The following is a 21,632-nucleotide window of genomic DNA, read 5'->3' on the forward strand; positions in this document are numbered from 1 at the left end:
GCAAAGAGGAACAAGGAGGGCTTTGCTTGCAAGAAGATAACACTGGACTCTGTTTTCTTTGTTTTTGTTTTTTTCTTTCGTACAGGAACATGTGTTGGGGATTTTACATTTCATTTTTAGGATAGGTAGGGTGAAGTTCCTCTTAAAACTGCAAATTCAAACATTGCCCTCCTATTTTTTTGTTTCTTTTGATCTGTTCAATGTATTATGGGAAGTGATCTGTTATATCAATTCAGTATGTGCAAAATATACTTGTTGACCTTTATCAGCTGATCACTTTCTGTGCTGTGCATTAATCAGTTAGTAATGTTCCCTGCTAACTCTGAGGACTTAGGCCAGCCATACACTATGCAAAATGTATTTCCTGTAACCACAGCATGTGTTGACAGGCGAATCATCAATTGTCTTATCCCGGGCGGGGGGAAGCCATCTACGCAGGGAGAAGACGGTGGTTATCGGTAGTGGCTATAGCAGCGGCTAGTGATAATCGCAAGAGAATCTGGCAGGCTGGTTGTACCCAAGTTGATCAACTTGGTACATTCAGCCTGCCCATTAACGGTTCAAATCTCAGCCGATTCAGCAGGAACTGTGTATGACTGGCCTTACAGAACATATTATCCTTAAAGTGGTTGTAAAGGTTCCTTTTTTATTTTTCATCACAAACATGTTATACTTCCCTCCTCTGTGCCAGGGTTTTGCACAGAGCAGGGCCCGATCCTCCTCTTCTGGGGTTCCCCACGCTTCTCGCTCCTCCCCTGCATCGAGTGCCCCCACGAAGAGCCACTTTCCATGGGGGCACTCGTGTAGGCACGCTCCCGAGTCCTGCTGGGTCTATTGACACAGACAGCAGGACTCGGGCCCCCATGGTTCCCATGTCACTGGATTTGATTGACAGCAGCAGGAGCCAATGCCTCCTGTTGCACTCAATCTATCCAATGAGGACTGGAGACAGCTGCTGGTATCGTTCTCGTCGCTGGAAAGATTGGGTTCAGGTAAGTAAAAGGGGGGGCTCTGGGGCAACAGCACCACAGAAGGGTTTTCACCTTAATGCATAGAATGCATTAAGGTGAAAAACCTTGAGATTTTACAACTTCTTTAAGTTATGGAGAAGATGATAGTGGGAGGCGTTTGTAATCTTGTCCTAGGGTGACAACTGCTCCTGTTTCATATCTACAGTGCAGCGAGTGAGCATTGCCACCCTAGGACAGCGGTTGTGTTACTGGCAGGATCACCAGGTTAAAACTAGGGTCAGGCCATACGTAGTTCAGATCGAATCTTGGCCGGTTCAGCAGGAAACGACTGAGCTTCGAACCGTTAATGGGCAGGCTGAGTGTACCAAGATGATTGATTCTCTTGTGATTATCACTAGCAGCTGCCATAGTCGCTAGCGATAATCGGTTACTCCTGGTGTGGATGGCGGACCCTGCCCTCCCTTCGGGAGAAGACGATTACTTATTCCCCTGTCTGCACTGCCTGTATTGATGGGGGAATTGTGCAAATTTCTTTCCTGCAACCTATATTATTCCTGCTGCCTGTGCTGCCAAACATCATCCCATTCAGTGGTGATCATTTCTTAAGTCCAGTGAAAGGCCGACACTTCTGGGAGTGTCACATTTCTTTGTGCCCTGCATTTCTCACTGGTTCCTTCTGCTGATGTTTACATCACTGCTGTATCCTTTAGTTATGTAAAGGTCAGCTGGACGGACCAGTGATGGGGACCCAGGAGACCGACATTCCTAAAGTGTCTGTTTCCCATTGGGCTTCAGGAAACTATTTCTACTCACTGGAGCTGTTTTTAACAGCATTGGCAGCATGTGAGCATTTTTTTTACAGGGTATGCATTTGAGAAGGCTTAAAATAAATTATCGTGTTGCTGTGTACATTGGCGCTTGCCGTTAAGGCCCTAGCCATCTCATACTCGTCCACCTTGGGTTACCTCTCGCAAAGCATTCCTGTCTTCTATTCTAGGTCAACTTTTGACCACCTCTTTGGTTGCCACCTTCTAAAAGCCCAACAATGCTGTAATAAGTGTTTTTCAAAGTCTGTTAGGTCACACCTGTCAGTACAATGACTGTAATCGTCTGTTGGTATGACATTGCTAAACACTTGCTAGACCTGTTTTAGGACATTCTCTAACAGAACTGTACAAAGCACTTCAGCTGCAGCTTTTTATACTTTAGTTCTTGTAACTCCTGCAGAACTCCTTTTTCATATGTCACACCGCTAATGTTCGTAATAGAATCACCACCCTAACCCATAATTAGAAATCTCCCGCCCAGCTCTAACAATAGATCATAATTAATAGTAAATTGGCACACATTTGTTTTGCAATACATAAATTACAAAGTTGCAGATAGTAGATACTTTTGTTACGCCTCCTGCCCTAATGCTCTCTTTTAATGGCCCTTTAAAATATATAATTAGTAGTCCTAATATTTCATTTTTTTTTTTTTTTTTTTAATTCAATGTAAAAAGCTATTCCCATACAGATGCACCTGCGGACGGCATTAGGGGGTGGATGAGTCCATGGTGGGGGAGGGGCTGGACAGGGAGGCATTTTAGAACACTTATTCCCAGGTCTCTCCCTTACTCCATTGGCCCAACTTCCCTCCCCCAACGCCCCCCACCCCTTCTCCATTTATTTATTTATTTTTTACCTATCCCTTTTCCTTGCCCCTCAGTCACCCTTTCTTTTAAGCATGCTCTTTACCTTCTTCTTTACACCAAGCCCATTCCATCAGAGGGAGCTTGAACCATCACCACAGGGCAGAATTTTTTTTATCAACGTATTCTGTCCCTCATAGTGACTACGTAACTTAGACAGGTCTTGTTATAATATTTAAAGCACGATGTGATTATAACTTATTATTGTAGCAGAAATGTGATTATCGTTCTGCTTGTAAGTGATGTCGTCTTTATCTGTGCTACAACCCCAAACCGTTTATGGAAGGGGGAAAAAAGCCATTCCAATCAAATGCAAAAAGTTTGTTTTTGTAGTATTAAACTTAATATAGGAACGTTTCGAACACATGCAATTCATGTGCTTCATCCTCTATTTTGATGAAGGCAGCCAGACAATAGTAATAGTGAGGTTGATGCAGCTGAGAAAAAAGTCAGATGCAGGTCAGGTGGTGGTCAGCGCTTTTGTCCATGAATTCGGAATAACAAAGTGTACCTGAAAGCAAGCTGCATGTGCCCATCGACACAAGCCCAAAGTCCTTCAGCGCAGCCTCTAAAGCCACACGATCAGATTTTCGGACGCCAGAACGTCAATGTTTTGTGGCATGCTAGTCTAATGTCGAAAGTGAAGAGGTTACTCACAATATAAAAATTTTCATATGACAGAATACAATGTCAGAAGTGACCTAATGTGTTGAATAATTTTGTATGTGTTCGTTTCTGAGCATGCGTAGTCTTGCTCTTACGATTTTATTTATTTTTTTTTTTTTTTTTCAGATGAATACCGTACTAATGAAACGAAAATCTAATGTTGAGTTCTTATCTGACAAAAAATTTTATAGTCTACCCATCCAGCATTTGTCTGACGAAAAGGCAAAATTGGCTGTCGAAAGCACCGTACTAACGATCTGAAAATTGGCAGATCATTCGTCCGTACAAATATTTTTCCATCCGATTTTCGTATTGTGTGTACGGGCCTGAAGTCACAAGCTATTGGGCTGCATGCAATTTGTTTTCTTGGCTTGACTCGTGGCTTTTTTTTTTTTTTTTTGACTCTCTGATAGTTTAGTTTAAAGCCGGCCATACGCTGTGGGAATTTCAGGCGGTTTATCCCGAACTCTGGAAATTAATTTTATGGGTGGACCTTTTGGCCCCCTCCTAGACGAACAACCTTTGAATAAAAATGTGCAAGAGCCAGATGGAAAACAGCAGCTGCATCCAGATGTAACTGCTGGTTGGGTATTTTTTTTTCCTTGTCAAAAGAAGTTTATTGAGTATACAATGTTGTAAAGATACATAAAGTAAGTTTACAAGGATCTATAAAGTAAGCTCATTGTTTTACAGTAGGGTTTATATAGGTAAATATCATGACATTTCAAATATTAAACATTGGGTTCACGTAAACCTAAATTAAAGATATATATCATTTCCTTAGTTACTTTTGTAGGTATTTAAATGATTTATACCTACTATACATATTGTTTACAAGTAGAGTGTATATAGGTCAAATAAATTCTGATAATGAGCTTTAATCGTAAGGTGGAGAAAAGGAAAGAGAAAGAAGAAAAAGGGTTGAAAGGTAGAGGTATGGTCCACAAGGTTGTCCCGTTCGTCAGTTTATTATTCTTTTTAGTTCTCTTTGAAGCCTTAGAATGGGTGTCTCTGTAAGTCATTTAATCTGTTACCATGGCAACAGGACAGAGTCATTGAAGTTTGACAGGAACTGTTTTATCCAAGGATGCCAAATTTTTTCAAATTTTGGAATTTGATTTTGATCGATGGCTACCATCTTAGCATGGGACATTGTATTATTCATTCTGTGAATTGTTTCTGCTAGTACCAATGTAGGAGATTTCCATGCCTTGGCCACTGTTTGTTTTGCAGCCGTTATTAGTTGGATCATAAGTTTGAATTGAGAGAGTGTTAACCATTCCGGTTTTAGATTAAGTAAAGTTAAATATGGATCTGGTTGTATTATTTTTTTAAATATTTTAGATGCAATCACGAAGACTTCCTTCCAGAAGGTTTGGATTACTGGGCACGTCCACCATATGTGTAAATATGTGCCTATTTCTGGGCATCCTCGAAAACAAAGAGCTGAGGTATTAGGTGAATATTTTGCCACTCTAGCGGGTACAAGGTACCAGCGAGTTAGGACTTTATAATTTGTCTCCAGTGCTAAGATGTTGGGTGAAGATGACTTAGATGTGAGCCATATGTTAGACCAGTCCGTGTCTTCTAAAGTTCGTCCCAGGTCCTCCTCCCACCTCTGAACGTAAGAGGGTCTATTAAGATTTGCTACTCCATATAATTGATTATAAAGTGATGAAATTGTACCTTTAGCAAATGGATCTTTTGTACAGATTGATTCAAAAATGGATAATTGGGATAACGGTGTATCCCCCTTTAGGAATGGTGTATAGAAATTTTTGATTTGGAGATATCTAAATATCTCAGAGTTTGGTAGATCATATTTTTCTCTAAGCGATGGGAATGAAAGGAATGATTTAGATGCTATGAAGTCATTTAGTGTCTGAATGCCTGATGTTGTCCAAGCTTTAAAAGAATTTGGGTAGATCCATGCCGGATAAAAGGCCGGATTTCTGATAAAAGAAAGGAGAGGATTGTGTGGAGATTGTAACTGATATTTGGTTTTTAGTTTATCCCAGAGAGATAAGAAGTGTTTAGTTATGGGATTATGAATTTTAAAGCGGTCTTTAGGATCAAGCCATAATAAATTTGATATTAATAGAGGGTCATTTTCTGAAGCCTCTATAAATACCCATAATGGGATTTCCTGTTTTGCATGGTATTTGGACAGACTGGCCAAATGTGCTGCTCTGTAGTAGTTAGTAAAATTAGGGTATCCCAGGCCTCCTTTATTCTTGGGAAGATGTAGTGTGTGTATAGGTATACGTGGTTTAGAAGAGCCCCATATAAACGAAGTTGCTCTTTTTTGTACTATTCTTAAAAAATAGGAAGGAATTGGAATAGGGAGGACTCTGAATAGATAAAGCAATTTTGGTAGAATAGTCATTTTGATTGCATTAATCTTCCCTATCCAGGATAAAGGAAGTTGCGACCATTGTTTTATTAGATTTGTGATCTGTCTTAATACAGGAGGATAATTGGTTGAGAATAAGTCAGAATGAGATGCTGTTAAATGAATTCCAAGATATGGGATTGATTTTTCTGCCCATGTGAATGGGAGTGCAGCCCTAGCCGGGATCAATTCCATGTTTGTGAGTGAAATATTAAGCACTAGGCATTTCTTAGGATTAATCATAAGGCCGGATAGGGCTGCAAATCCATCAAGAGCTGATATTAAGTTAGGACCAGAGACCTGTGGTGATGATAGAAAAAGTAATATATCGTCTGCAAATATACATAATTTGTGTGTAATACCTCCTACTTCAATGCCAGTTATAGTTTGGTTTGTTCTGATGTATTGGGCCATGGGTTCGAGTATAAGGGCAAATAATAAGGGAGATAATGGGCAACCCTGTCGGGTACCTCTTTCGATATTAAAGGCTTCAGATTTGTATCCAGCATATTTTATATAGGCTTTGGGTTTATTATATAATGCTTTGATCCATGTTAAAAAGTGGGGTCCAAAACCCCATTTTTGTAATGAATATTGCATATATTGCCAGGATACTGTGTCAAATGCCCTCTTAATATCGAGAGATAGAAAACATAAAGGGATTTTCCGTTTTTTAGCAATATGTGCCAATAACACTGCCCTGCGTATATTATCGCCTGCCTGTCTATTTGGCATGAAGCCTACTTGATCTCTATGTATTAATTTTCCTATAATGCTATTGAGGCGTTTTGCTATTATTTTTGCTAATAATTTAATATCGAGGTTTAACAGAGAGATAGGCCGATAATTCACACAGGAAGTATCATCAGAAAGGGGTTTTGGGATCATACAAACAATTGCCATTAGTGTTTCTTGCCAAAAAGAATGTCCATCTAGAAGTTTGTTAAAAGTTTCAGTGAGAATGGGAGAGAGTATTTCTGAGAATGTTTTATAGTATAAAGCCGAGTAGCCGTCTGGGCCTGGTCTTTTGTTAAGTTTTAGGTCTTTTATGGCTTTAGCAACTTCATCTATAGTTATAGGCTCATCCAAACTGCTTTTTTGATTCTGAGATAACTCAGGTAAGGTTATTTTTGAGAAGAAGGATTCAGCCTCTGTAGGATTAAATTCATTGTTTGTCTTGTATAAAGTTGCGAGATGTGAGTGAAATTTATGGACTATTTTAACTGGATTACAAGTGTAAACATTTTTTGATAATTTCAAACGTATTGGTTTGAAAGATTTGTTAGTTTAATTTAATGCCCGAGCCAAATATGTACCTGGTTTGTTTGTATTCATGTAGAAATTGTGTTTGGAGCGTTTGAGGGATTTATCAACTGACTCAGTGAGAAATAGATCGTATTCCAATCTAGATTTTTCCAGATGAGATTTTGTACTCTGAGATGGATTATTTTGAAATGATATGTAGGCTGCATTAAAATTGAGTTCTAGTTTTTTTGCTAGATTTTTGCGTTCCCGTTTTAAATAGTGCCATTTGTCTTTTGTATTGTACCACGCAAGACAGGCTTATGAGCTTCCCACAGTGTTATTGGGGAGATGTCTGTTGTATTATTAATTGATATGTATTCCTTTAAAGCTTGTTCAATGGCCATCTGATGTAGTGGGTGTTTGAGCATTATGTCCGGTAAGTACCACGTTGGGTCATGCGCTTTTGGTATGGCTGAGGCTATAGTAGTGTATACTGCATTATGGTCAGACCACGGAATCGGAATTATATCTGATGCAATAATTTCTGGTATCATTCCTATTGTTAGAAAAATATGATCTATTCTGGTGAAGGTTTGATGAGGGTGCGAGAAATAAGTGAATTTCTTTTTCATTGGGTTACTTTCTCTCCAGGAATCTACCAGATTGTATTTGGAAAGAAGTTGAGAAAAAGGTAATCTAGAGGTTATTTTGGATGGTGTAAAAGGTGATTTATCTAGAAATGGGAGGAGGACCTGGTTCGAATCCCCACACATTATCACTGTTCCTATTTTGTGTGTATTAATCACTTGTAATATATGTGAGAGGAATGGTGTAGGTTGTTTGTTAGGAGCGTAGTAGGAAATCACCGTGATTGCTGTATCCATTATATAACCCATGAGTATCGGGTATCTACCTTCTGGGTCTTTAATTTCTGATGATAAGGTGAATGGGGTGGATCGGTGAAATGCAATTAGAGTTCCCCTTTGCTTGGTACAGGCAGAAGCCGTGTAAATTTGTTGATAAAAAGGAGAAATATATTTTGGAGTAGAATCTTTGAAGTGTGTTTCTTGGAGGCATACTATGTGAGCCTTCTTGTTATGGAAAGTACGGAAGGCTTTGGTCCTTTTTTGAGGGACATTTATTCCCTGAACATTCAGGGAAAGTATATTCAGTGGTGCCATGGCAATAGATCAAATAGTTTTGACTTACTTTTTGTTATGCAGAGCTGACTGCGCAGATCAACCAGTGTGGACTGAAGAGATGAATAGATAGAAAAGAAACAAGTGAATTCTGGAGTAAAGAGTAAACAAAAAACATGAGATTAGATGATACATTGTATAAAGTATTTTTTGCAAGTAATCACAATTTATCCGTGAAAGAGAATAAATATCTCTCTCAGGGGAATAAGTGCCTTCGTCACACTCCCACATAATATGGTTGGGAGAATGAGGAGGGCTAATGGGGGTACACGGATCTTCCGCTTACAGGAGAGAAGTGCCATGTCAAAAGACATCAAAATGATGTTTCATTAATTGGAGTGCAGAATATAGTTTTTGTTGAAATTATTTATTCCAGGGTGGTTGTATATGGTTAGTCTTGCCCTAGGCTAAATAATTCAGTTAGAAAGGTACTGTTAATAACTTTGGTATTGATGAAGATAGTTTGAATTATTTTGGGATTTTAACCCTTTTAGAGTAAACAATTACATATTTTATTCATATGTAACTGTTTAGATATGTTAACTCATAAAATTGAGGTTGTATTGCTTCAGATTAGAATAAACAAAAACATAATTCTAGGAACTAGTTAGGTAATAATATATTTGTTTTAAGAAAAGAAAGAAAAAGCTTCCATTACTTCTGGATTATTGAACATATTTGTCCTAAAAGTAATAAATCTATTGTTATTACCTGATAATATATAACTGAACAAGAATTTCCTTATTTCACTTATATATTCTAAGGCTATATGAATCAGAAGTAATAAGAAATATAACTGGAATGTAACATGATCCCACACAGTGTGTGACTATCAGAATGCAGTTACATTCAGTTATAAATACAGGTTTTTTATAGAGAACTATCTCTTAGTATAATAAATGAAGAGATATCAGGAATTAGGATGTCAGCCCATTGAATCTTCTTGGTCCATGGATGATGTGGCATAACGGCCTCTTTTGTGAGAATGATGATTCCCATTTTGTTCTGAAATTTTCTGGGTGCTGCCTGAAGGTGAAGATGATGCCATTCTTCTGCGTGTGGGAGTGTTGCTGCTTGTGGGTTCTGTCAGATTTAATTTTAAAAGGGTTTGTTGTAGTTCATCTGCTGATCTGCTTCTGTAAATTGTACCTTGGTAGTTAAATCTGACTGAAAAGGGGAAGCCCCATTGATACATAATGTTGTGGCGTTGCAGTTCCATTAGTTGGGGTTTCATGGATCGTCTTTTAGTAATAGTAAGTTGGGATAGGTCAGCAAAAATTTGATAATTGTGTCCTTGAAAATTAAGTTCCTTTTTTTTCTCTTGCAGCAATTAGTATTTGTTCTTTCGTTCTGTAATAATGAAATTTTGTGATTATATCACGTGGGGGTCCATCTTTCTTTTTGGCTGTGAGGGCTCTGTGTACTCTGTCCAGTTCTAAACGTTCAATAGGGATATCTGGCTTTAGTTCTTGTAATAGAGCAGTAATAGTAGATTGCAGGTCTGTCACAGTTTCAGGTATTCCCCTTATGCGCAAGTTTGAACGTCTGGCTCTATTTTCGTAATCTTCGAGCTTAGTTTGAAGTATTAAATTCTCTTTTTTTAATTGTTCCAATTCTGTTATATTTTCTTGGGTTGTAATTTCAATTTCATCCATTTTTATTTCTAAGGCTGCGGTGCGGTTTCCCAGCTCTCTTATTTCTTTGGTTAGGCTTTTTGTTATTTGGTCTGAGGTTTGTTTTTTAAAGCCTTATGAAGTATCTTTTCAAATTGTAATAATATTACTGGGGATACTGAGGAGGCTTGTGGAGAAGTTTGTGAGAGGATTTGTTCTGTATCTGACTCAAATGGAGAGTCTTGCTGTGACATTTTCTGTCTGTGAGAGCGCCCTGATGCTGTATATTGTGAGGTGACTGGAGCTGCTTCAGCTGCAGTGAGTGCCTGTGAGCTCTTTGTGAGGTGATTTTTATTTCTGTCACGGTTTCCTCCCAGTACCATTTTTCCTGCCCAAACTTTCACAGTTTGTTCCCTGGGGCAAAAAGGTTCAAATGGATACCTTTTGAGCCTGCAGGCTCCGCTTTGTCCTTCTCTTCTCTCCTCAGCGGTGTGGAGCTCTAACAATGCATGTCTGCTCCGCTAGGCTCCGCCTCCTGCCCCCCGCTGGTTGGGTATTTTAACAGGGCCACTGTTGGCTGTCAGAATACAATAGCTCAGCGGGGGATTTGTACAACTGCACTGTAAAGCATGGATGGAAGAATTTGTTAGATGTTGTGTGCGGGTGTGTTTTTTTTTTTTTTTTTTTTTTTTTTATTGTAGAATGGCAGATTTTCATTGCAGGACTGTGCCATGATCTCAGTGGAACAAGATTGTCAAGCATTGCCACCTGTTAAAATTGCTGCAAAGCATCACGGCATGTGTACAGCCCTGTTAGGCTGTAATGTTAGCTCTTTAGTCAGTGACGAGGGGGAGTTGGCTGCAATCCGAAGATCCATATCTGAAACCTCTCAACTGTGCTCATACCGCTTCTGTATACACTGTGACTGCTGCATGCAGGGAGGGGCTGAACCACTTGCTCCTCTGAAATACCTAGCTGCACTTGCATGCTCTGCTGGTCATATCTTTGCTCTGCCAGGGAAAACCAGACCATACAGTGGCATAACTATTGCCATAGCAGCCCATGTGGCTGCTATGGGGCCTGGGCATTATGAAGGCTCTTTAGTGTAGAGGTGATCAGGATTGCTGCAAGTTAGACAGCAACCTGCTTGATATGTTGGGTAGGAGAATGTGCTTCACTTTCATACCAGATTTATTGCCCTCAGAACATTTACTGCAGCCCAGCCATTCTGAAATTGAACCCTGTATGCTTGATTTGATTGTAGCCCTATTGGTGCAATTGTGACATAGAAAATTGAGTACTGTCCGTGATCACGGACAGTACTCTATTTTCTGTAACCCTGTATGCCTAATGCAATCTTCCTGAGGCTGCAAAAAAAAATCCCAGTGCCTCCTTATAAATAATTGTGTGCAGGGGCCATAACAATTATGTATACTATCTAATAAATGCACATTTGTTTGCAGTTAAAAAAAAAAAAAAAAAAAAAAAAAAAGAGTTCCTTAGGAGCCTGCAGAGCATTGCAGACTCTCAGTATAGCTGTCTGTCCGTACCGTCCATATGGGCAGACAGTTACTGAATGGCAGGAAGATCAATGAACTACGAGAGCACTCATCAGCACCCTTGCAGTTCATTAAAAAAACTACAAGTAGTCTGCGTTGGCAGACAGGACTTGTTCATCAATTCAAAGAACTCTATGAATTAATGAACTACAAGTCCTGTCTTCCACCACAGAACTCTATGAATGAATGACGTGGCTGTGTGTGGAGCTCTGCATAGCCACATTATTTCTGAATTGCAATGGTAGGTGCAGGGAGAGGATCCTCCTCCTGCTGTTTTAAAGGGGGATCGGGGGAGGGGGGTTGCGGGGCAGATGGTGCATGTTTCGTTTTTGATCCATTAAGTCTATGGAACCAAAAGCACAACCCGCTGGTCCCTGGCTTTTTCCATAAAATGCACGGATGTGAACATGACCCATAGCAAACCATGTTAAATTGACTGTAGTATGTTTCTGCAAAACTGAAAACGCACTAAAACATGCATAGGTATGAATCAGGCCTTAGTAACATGTTAGCCCTTCTACCACATGTCCATAATTTAGTCATACTTTTCAGTTAACATACAACAGTATTGTCAGAGCACTGCTAGGTGCAACAGAAAGGCTGCTGGGGGCCTCGTCAAAATGTTAATATGAGGCCCCATGCTCTGTAGTTGTGCCCCATGACCAAAGCAGTCTTTATGCAGGAAGTTAAAGGGGTTGTAAAGTCTCAAGGTTTTTGCATTAAGGTGAAAAAACTTCTGTGCTGCTGCTGTCCCCCAAACCCCCCTCCTCTTTCTTGCCTGAACCCGTTATTTCCAGCGACGAGCATGAGCCCAGCAGCTCCAGCCGCTGTCTGTCCTCATTGGATAGATTGATAGCAGCAGGAGCCATTGGCTCCCACTACTATCAAATCCAGTGACACGAGAACAGGGGCGGGGCCGAGCCCTGCTGTCTGTGTCAATGGATGTAGCAGTGGAACTCGCGAGCGCGGCTCTCCGTGGGGGCACCTGATGAAGATGCGGGCCAGGAGCGCGCCCCAGGGTACCCCAGAAGAGGAGGATCGGGGCTGCTCCGTGCAAAACCATTGCACAGAGCAGGTAAGTATAACATGTTTGTATTTAAAAAAGAAAAATCTTTACAATCACTTTTAAGGCCCCTTTCACACTGGGGCGGTGGGGGCGTCGGCGGTACAACAGCGCTATTTTTAGCGCTGCTGTATTCGGCCGCTAGCGGTGCGGTTTTAACCCCCGCTGGCGGCCGAAAAAGGGTTAAAATCACTCGTACAGCGCGGCTATAGCCGCGGTATTGCCGCGGTATAGCCGCGCTGTCCCATTGATTTCAATGGTTAGGAGCGGTGAATACACCGCTCCTTCACCGCTCCAAAGAAGCGGTTGGCAGGACTTTTTTCACCGTCCTGCCAGCGCACCGCTTCAGTGTGAAAGCCCTCGGGCTTTCACACTGAACAAACAGCGGAGGCTGTTTAGGGGCGGTTTGCAGGCGCTATTTTTAGCGCAATACCGCCTCAGTGTGAAAGGGGCCTAAAGGCCTAAAATTGCACTGCTGCCATCAACGTGATCACTGTTCTCTGTTAGGGCCAGTTCATACCATGGATCGCACAGGAATGCGCAGTGCGTTCCTATGCAAGTCACATGCAATCCAGGTACAGTGGGATTTCAGCCCAACCATTTGAGTGGGCTGAAATTGCACCGGACCGCACCAAAAGTAGTGCATGCACTACTTTAATAAAATGCACAGGACCCAAATTGGATAGTACTACTGTACACTGCAATCCTGTGCAGGCAATCACACCTGCATTTGCGACCTGCATTTGAGGTTTTATTGAGTTAACATTGATGCCTGCTGCAAATCACAACTGTAGTGTGTTTTGAATGTGGTGCAGGAAACGGGCACAACATGCAGGTTTCCCACACCATGTTCTGGCGTGAAATCATACTCTCTCAATCAACCTCTTTACTATTTTAATCCTTCTACTGCTAGAAGAATTTACCCCCTTCCTGACCAGGCCTGCTAAAGCGTGTTAAGGAGCCGACGTACAGCTACGACGGCTCGTGCAGGGGAGCCAACCTGCCGCAGTATAACTGGTCTGGAAGCGGTTAGTATATATTTCCTGGTTTGCTTTGCTACCTGGTTTCTAGCTTAGGCCAAAATGATGTTGTACATGCCAGGAGTCTCCGTGGGCATTTGTTTTCTTTTTATTTCATTTGGAGGAGGGCAGGAGGGATTTTCTCAGCTAAGCACACCCTCCTGCCTTCATGCCTGAACTAGGAGCAGATGGATTCCAGCAAGTAAATGCTACATAAATTATCTGCCCTTATTATTCAAGATGACTGTAGCTAGAAATGCTATGGTGTTTTTCAAAGTGATTTCTCCACAAAATAAAGCATGGAGACATGGATGGACGGGTATGTTTTGCTTTGAATGTCAAAAATGAATTAAATATGTTTTTTTTTTGTTTTTTTTTTTTTTTTTGTTTTTGTTTTGTGATGCTCGGGTTTAGTTCTGTTTTTAGTATGTATGTATGTATGTATGTATGTATGTATGTATGTATGTATGTATGTACGTATGTCTAACCATGAACTTCACTTTGTTTTTCTCTCTCTCTTGAGGCTGGCCAACCAGGCGGGTTGAAAGATACCAAGTACTTGTACTCGGGCAAATGCTCCAGATGCTTCCGCCAATACCTTGAGAGTCAGCGGTGATCGGCACGTGGGGGAGTTACAAGCTTCTCCCCCCCCCCCCCCCCCCGCGGCTTTCAGCTGCTTAGTGACATACAGCGGTGATCGGTGCTTGTAACTCCCCCACACGCGATCACCGCTGACTGTCACCTCATCCTCCTCCAGTCCCCCTCCGTGCCCCCTCCATTCCGCTGTCCCCCTCCGTTCCTCTGTCCCCCTCCGTTATTTATTATATTTTTTTTCTATGCAGATAATTCTCACTGCTCTGTACACAGCCAAATGAAAGGGGGGGGGGGGTTAGACTGACAGTCTGCTAAGAATCACAACATTCTTTAGCAGTGGAACTTGAGTATAAACATTGTAACAATTTGGTGTGTAAATGAGGGAAATTTAACCACTTAAACATTAAACCTTTTTCTGACATTTGTTGGTTTCAAGTTAAAATCATATTTGTGTGTGTGTGTGTGTGTGTGTGTGTGTGTGTGTGTGTGTGTAGAGATCCTAGAGAATAAAATGGTGGTTGTTGCAATATTTTATGTCACACTGTATTTGCGCAGCAGTCGTTCAAATGCAATTTTTTTGGGAAAAAGTTTTTTTAAAGTGTAATTAACTAGCAAAGTTAGCCCAATTTTTTTATTTTTATTATTTTTGTATAATGTGAAAGATTTTATGCCGCGAGAATCGTGAGAGAATCATGATCTTTATTCTAAGCAAAAAAAGTGACTCATTTTGGCCAGAATCGTGCATTCTATCAATGCCCAGTGCTGCATATAAGTACCGCCTATCGGTGCCGCTTATCAGTGGAGGAGAAAACAAAATTTTATAACAGACAGACGAACTTTTTATTTATTTATTTTTTTCATATAGCAAAAAACTGCAGAGGTGATCAAATGCCACCAAAAGGAAGCTCTATTTGTGGGAAGAAAATTATAAAAATGTTGTTTAAGTACAGTGTAGCATGACTGCGCAATTGTCATTTTAAAATGTGACTGCGCTGAAAGCTGAAAATTGGCTTGGGCAGGAAGGGGAGATAAGTGCCTGGTATTGGAGAGGATCTGCAAAGAGGAGTGGGACAAAATCCCTCCTGTGATGTGTGCAAACCTGGTGGCCAACTACAAGAAATGTCTGACCTCTGTGATTGCCAACAAGGGTTTTGCCGCCAAGTACTAAGTCATGTTTTGCGAAGGGGTCAAATACTTATTTCACTTGTTTAAAATGCAAATCAATTTTATATAATTTTTTTTTTTTTTTATGCATTTTTCTGGATTTTTATTTATTTATTTATTTTAGTTATTCTGTCTCCCTGTTAAAAAATAAACCTACCATTATACTTATTAACTGATCATTTCTTGTCAGTGGGCAAATGTACATCAGCAGGGGATCAAATACTTTTTTCCCCTCACTGTAAATATTCTTTTATTGGGTGTTATAGGTAGCCTCCCTGACCTATAGGGAATATTACACAATGTTGAGGTGATGTCATTTATTAGGGTGGAAAGCTGTTCAACCCTGCCTGGCCCTATGTGAAAAAGTAATTGAATATATGGAAAACACAAAATGCACACTAGGTTCAAAGCCAAGCCAAAGTCCTATATATCAAAAGTCAGGCTTACCTGCTGTTAACAACGAACACAGGTGGCCTCTAAAATATCACCTGTGTTCCACACCAACCACATAGGAGCTGTTCCCTCAAGCAAGGGGGACTCAGTCAGTCAGGCATGTCATAGATCTGGATCCCGAGCCCCAGCATGAAGCCCCAATGCGGACCTCCATCTCTATAGAACCAATGCACAGAGAGGAGGATCCACGGGATGCTGGACGGGTCCTCTCTACATAGGACCAATAATATCAAAGTAGGGCAAAAAAAGGGCGCCAAATCTTAATGAGGCAGACCTTGAACAAACAAGAAATCCAGAGCTCCTGTGACTGGGTATCATAAAAGAGCGCCGAAGCCAGACCACATACCTGAAGTGACGTCAGGCATGCTCGGAAGCAGGAGCGGTCGGCCTTGTAAATAAGGGTGCAACGGATCATCACCGATCCGTGATCCGAATGGGTCACCCTGTTTGGATCAGCACACACGTGATCCGCAGAGCGCTCCACTTCCTCGGCCTTAGGAAAGGCTTTGGCCTAGCTCTGGAGCGGCGGCCATCTTGGTACACCCGGCGGCGGTGAGCTATTACAGTGGGGGAGATGTGGATATTGCAGTGGGGGTTATGTTTATTTGTCTTGTGTGGTGTGTGTCTTTTTTTGGATCACAAAAAAAAAAAAATTATCCGAACCGTGAGTTTTTTTGATCCGTTGCACCCCTACTTGTAAACTAGCATTCATAAAAGAAGAATTAACATTCATGACGTGGCAAATTATGAAATCTCCAAATGCAATGCACATTCTCTTCTTCTTTAATGGGATAATAATAAAGCTGCTTTGCTGGTGATATGGATATTGGAGTTATTGCAAACAAAAAAAAAAAAAAAAAAAAAAGTCTTTGAAAATTTATTTGGGCAAGTTACTACATCATCCTGTAGTTACGATCAAAGATACAACTATGTTGGTGTCCCCTGTCAAATTTACATTGTATTTTTTAAAATGTAATTGCCTACTCACAAACTGTCAACTGAAGTAAAACGCATAGCAAAGTATTATTCTCCACAATTTTTTTTTTTTTTTTTATTGTGCATTAAAAAAGAAAACAAATGAATTTGACATGCTATCTGCTAATAGAACCTAACCAAAAAGTGCATTCTATGCATCCAAAAATATATCAGATCATTATTCAACCAAAAAAAAAAAAAAAAAAATGTCAAAGCAATAACTCCAAGGCCAGTAATAAATAACACGTTATCTCCTCCGATTCCGCAACATGTCTGGTTGACGAATGGCCGTTCAGAAATTAACTGAAAAGCACAAAATGAAAAGTGCGAATCAACACTCACCAAACTTCTATTAAAATGAAATTAGCAGAAGGAGCCCAAAGGGTGGCGCTTAAGAGCTGAAAAACCACCTAGTATGTCTAATATGTCACTACATTCGTAATTGTTGGCCAACATTTGTGTGAACGTGTGTATGCAAGACAAGTTCGAGCCTACACCCTTTGGACAAATTTTCACGGTTTTGTTGGCAGAAAGTCTGATCGTGTGTACGAGGCAAAAGGTCCTTTCTCACGGGCGAGCCACCCGGCAGACTCTGTTTTGCTCAGCAGGGGGATCGCTCTGCTAATCCCTGCTGAGCAGGCGGATGACAGGTCTGTCTCTGCTCCCTGTACAGAGACGGACCTGTCAGTCCTGGTCTCCTCTATGCGGAGATTGAATGAAAACTGTTCGCCTGTTCGTTTTTCATCCCATCCGATCTGTCAGACAGATGAAAAATAGGGTCACCATCCGTCTGGATTTCACAGATCCGATAGCGGTTGATATGTCACCGCTGACATCCGCCACTGCACAGGAGTGAATGGAGGCTCCGATCAGGTCCACCTGAAAAACAGAGGGCCAGCGTGAAAGGGGCCATAGGCTTTTAGCAGAGTTGAGGAGCTGCTGCATTAAGGTGAGCTTCAACCTTCCGCATTCTGGAGAGGAAAGTTTTGGCCGCAGCAAACCGCGGTAAAAACTGTGTCATGATTTGGCAACGTTTTGTGTTTTTTCAGCTGTCGCGGTAAATGTATGCCAGTGTACATGAAGCCTTAAAGTGGTATGCTATGCCGGTGGTATAGCCGCGCTGCCCCATTGATTTCAAAGATGCTGTTTGCAGGAGTTTTTTTTTCTCTCCTGCCAGCGCACCGCTCCAATGTGAAAGCCCTCGGGCTTTCACACTGGAGAAACAGTAGCGGCAGTTTTAGGTCGGTTTACAGGCGCTATGTTTAGTGCAATAACGCCTGCAAACCGCCCCAGTGTGAAAGGGGCTTAAGACCCCTTTCACACTGGGGCGGTTTGCAGGCGCTGGCAGTGTGAAAGGGCTTGGGCCATCGGCGCACCCAGGCCAGTGGCAAAAACACGAAAGTGCTGCAAAGAAGCTGCTTGCAGGACTTTTTTTGATGCCCTGCCAGCGCATTGTCCCGGTGTGAAAGCACTCAGGCTTTCACATTGGGATTGCAGAGGAGGCTTCTTTCAGGCGCTTTACAGGTGCTTTTTTTTTTTTTTTTTTTTTTTTTTTTTTTAATGCCTGAAAAAACGCCCCAGTGTGAAAGGGGTCTAACCTCCTTTTTTTTTTTTTTTTTTTTTTTTATTTTCGCCCCTTTTGGGACTTCATTACTATAGTACTAGATTTTGATGTGACATATCATAAGTTATATCTAGCACTGCAATTCCTGTTAAGAATAATAGCAGAGGCAACATACCTGCCTTTCTGGCAGCCCAATTTGTTGAAACATGGCCTCTTTGCTGATCCCTGGCAGCTTCATATATTCAACCAGTCTGTTGGGTGGGTGTGTGTATGTGACATTTTAGGATTACAGTTGTGGGGCAACATTAGTAGTTCGCTGGTTAATTTTACTTCCTACCTGCAAATACTGTATTTATTGGCGTATAACACATTTTTTTCACCATGAAAATCGGGTGCAAATAGCATGTGCGTGTTATACGCCAATACTTCAATTTCAGCTGCCTTGGAGGGGACAGGGAGGGGGGCGGGATGAGGTGCCTTCAGATTACATACAGTGAGAATCTCCTGTTTACTTGGCGGCCTCTGTAATAGGAAGTTCCGTCTCCTGGGCTGCCATTGGACCACTGTGCTGTCTATCATAGGAGATTCTCACTGTATGTAATCTATAGGCGCTCGTCCTGCCCCCCTCCCTGTCCCTTCTAGGCTGCAGATGGGCATCGATGAGGCTGCTGCATTGATGGCAATGGTAAGGCTGCATTGATGGCAATAGTGAGGCTGCAGATGAGCACTGACCCTTATTTTGCTTCAAAGTTCCTTATTTAAAATTTTAAGGGTTGTGTTTTTTTTTTTCCCCTAAACTTCCCCCATAAAATGAATGTGCGTGTTAGACGCCGATAAATACGGTACTTTTGTTGCCCTGAGCTTGCTTTTAGTGCCCACAGGTAAAGAGTCCATACAACTGTAACCCCATAAACATTATATTATCTTTGTAAGATAATTTCTATACAGAACAAGATTAACCACTTCCATACCGGGCCTATTCTGGCACTTCTCTCCTACATTTAAAACTCATAATTTTTTTGCTAGAAAATTACTCAGAACCCCCAAACATTTGTTTTTTTTTTTTTTTACATATGTGGGCGGGACTTGCGTGTGCGTTCACTTCTGAGCGCAAGCTACCGAGGACAGGGGCGTTTTTTTTTTTTTTTTTAATTATTTATTTTTTTTAACTTTAAATTTTTTTTATATTTTTACACTTCCCTTTTTTTTTTTTTTTTTTTTTTATTATTCCTATTACAAGGAATGTAAACATCCCTTGTAATAGGAATCTATTGTGACAGGTCCTCTTTATGGAGAGATGTGGGGTCAATAAGACCCCACATCTCTCCTCCAGGCTTGAAAGCATGAGCTCGAGGGGAAAAAAAAAAAATTCACCGATCTCATGCTGACAGCCATGATCGCGGCTTTATTGACATCTAGGAACCCGTGCGTGACGTCATAACATCGCGCCCGGGCCTCCAACGGTCATTAGAGATGACTGGTGACCATCTGGTCACCGGAAATCTCTATCGACGTCATCCGGCACCAGCCGATTCTTCAGGCCCCTGATGGCACGGGAGAGCCCGGAGAAGCACCGGATGGAGGCGGGAGGGGGGGTGCGTGCCCTCCCGTCGCCTATCAGAACGATCAAGCGGCGGAACTGCCGCTATAATCATTCTTATCGTGCACAGAATCGCCGGCTGGAAAGAATGATATCTAAATGATGCCTGTAGCTGCAGACATCATTCAGATATCCCCCCACAAAGTCATTTGACTATGTGCAGTAGGGAAGTGGTTAAAAAAATGGACACTGTCCCATATATAACTTCAGCCCAGCTCAGTGTCAACTGAAGACAGAAAATACTTTAAATGAACTACAAATGCTGCCAACATGGTGTGAAGCTGTAGCTGTGATGCACGTTGGCCTGACCATGCCCAGTGTTCATTCCTGGTGACTGTTAAAAAGATGCAAGACTATTTTTTCCTCTCAAGAAAAGTGTGGTATCTACATCAAAACATGGTTTCACTGAGTAGACTTCTCCCCCTCAGAAGGCCATAATGGATTGGTCCTCTTAGTATCGGGCTCACCACCCAGTCATTGTAGGCCCAAAGGAGACCCCTTTCCCTTTCCCAAACTGGTCCCGATCACCTACAGCTCTTCTACTGTTTGGGTCACTCCCCCCACCCCTAACTTTCTACCATCGGTCCCTAGCACTATTGCCCCCTCACTCGTCTTTCTCTCCCTGTTTCATTTCACTCCTGTCCTCCAACTACTAGACTGGTATTTTCACTTGTTTATTTTCAGTAACCATTTTCAGAGTCTCAAAAAAATCTCCTGCAGAGGTGTCTTGAGTTTGGCCTCACCGCCAGCCATAGACTGTTCGAACCATGTACGGGCAGGCTGAATGTTCCCAAGTTGATCAATCGATCAACTTTGGTGCAACCAACCTGTTGGATTTGACATGCGATTGTTGTAGCTGCTATAGCCGCCAGCAATAATCACTGTACTGTGTTCTATCAGCAGGGATGAACACAATGGCTCTGTGGCAGGGATTCCCCCATCAACACTGACTGTTTGCAGAAAACAAAATCGCTCCATCAATGGCTGGCCCTAGCCTCATTCTCTGCTAGGTGTTTTTTTTTTAATTCTCTCCAGTTCAAGTATGTTAAAGGGGTTTTAGGCCCAGTTTATACCAAATGGGTTGAGGCTGTATTGTGTAGTTTGTGGGACTGAACCTCAAAGTTCACATGGGGGGGGGGGGGGGGACCATGCAATGTGCTCCCCATCCACTACTCTAGCAGCTGCATTCTAACAAGCAGGTCCCTTAGCAAATGTTGTTGGACATCTGTACTTTTCTGAAGACACTAAGGGGTCAATTCACTAACGTTTTTTTACCGCATGCGATTAGGGTATCATGTTACAAATTTGCATAAATTAACGCGTGCTGTAAATTCTAATTCACAAAAAAGATTATTCTGTATTTACTTTTAAAAAAAAAAAGTGCCAGTAAATATTGCATAAAAAGCTCCTAAGTCCAATTCACAAATGGACCAGAGAGTAAAAAAGCATGTAATTGCCACCAGGGTTTTGCTGGCAGTATCATATGTGGTATTTGTCACAAAACAGCCTGGGGGTCAGGGAACCCCCCCCCATTTCCTGACCTGCCAGGCTGCATGCCCGGATAAGGGTCTGGTATGGATTTTGGGGGGAGACCCCATGATGTGTGCGGGGGTGGTTTTTTTTTTTGTTTTTTTGTTTTGTTTTTTTTTGTTTTTTTTTTTTTTGCCTTGGGGTTCCTCTTAAAATCCATGCTTTTTAAATTGTTGACTATTTATTTTTTTTTTTTAATTTTTTTTTTTTTTACAATCCACTGTGAACGGGGACAGCTAATGAGGTTGTTATGAATGCGGCGGACTGCTTCCCGGTTCGCTCCTTAGCAACCAGCTCAATGCGGTAAATTACTCCATTAACTAATGTTAAAA

At 41.5% G+C, this 21,632-nt stretch overlaps 2 protein-coding genes across 4 annotated transcripts in view; one reads left to right on the forward strand and one right to left on the reverse strand.

Annotated features, from left to right (window-relative positions):
* LOC141146827 (6-pyruvoyl tetrahydrobiopterin synthase-like) overlaps positions 1-21,632 on the reverse strand; it is a 119,444-nt gene that overhangs the window by 96,392 nt on the left and 1,420 nt on the right. The gene's annotated exons all lie outside the window — the stretch shown is intronic.
* GOLM1 (golgi membrane protein 1) overlaps positions 1-21,632 on the forward strand; it is a 160,344-nt gene that overhangs the window by 7,332 nt on the left and 131,380 nt on the right. The gene's annotated exons all lie outside the window — the stretch shown is intronic.

The sequence above is a fragment of the Aquarana catesbeiana genome, linkage group LG01, assembly GCF_042186555.1.
Source record: "Aquarana catesbeiana isolate 2022-GZ linkage group LG01, ASM4218655v1, whole genome shotgun sequence".
In the NCBI taxonomy this organism is placed as follows: domain Eukaryota; kingdom Metazoa; phylum Chordata; class Amphibia; order Anura; family Ranidae; genus Aquarana; species Aquarana catesbeiana.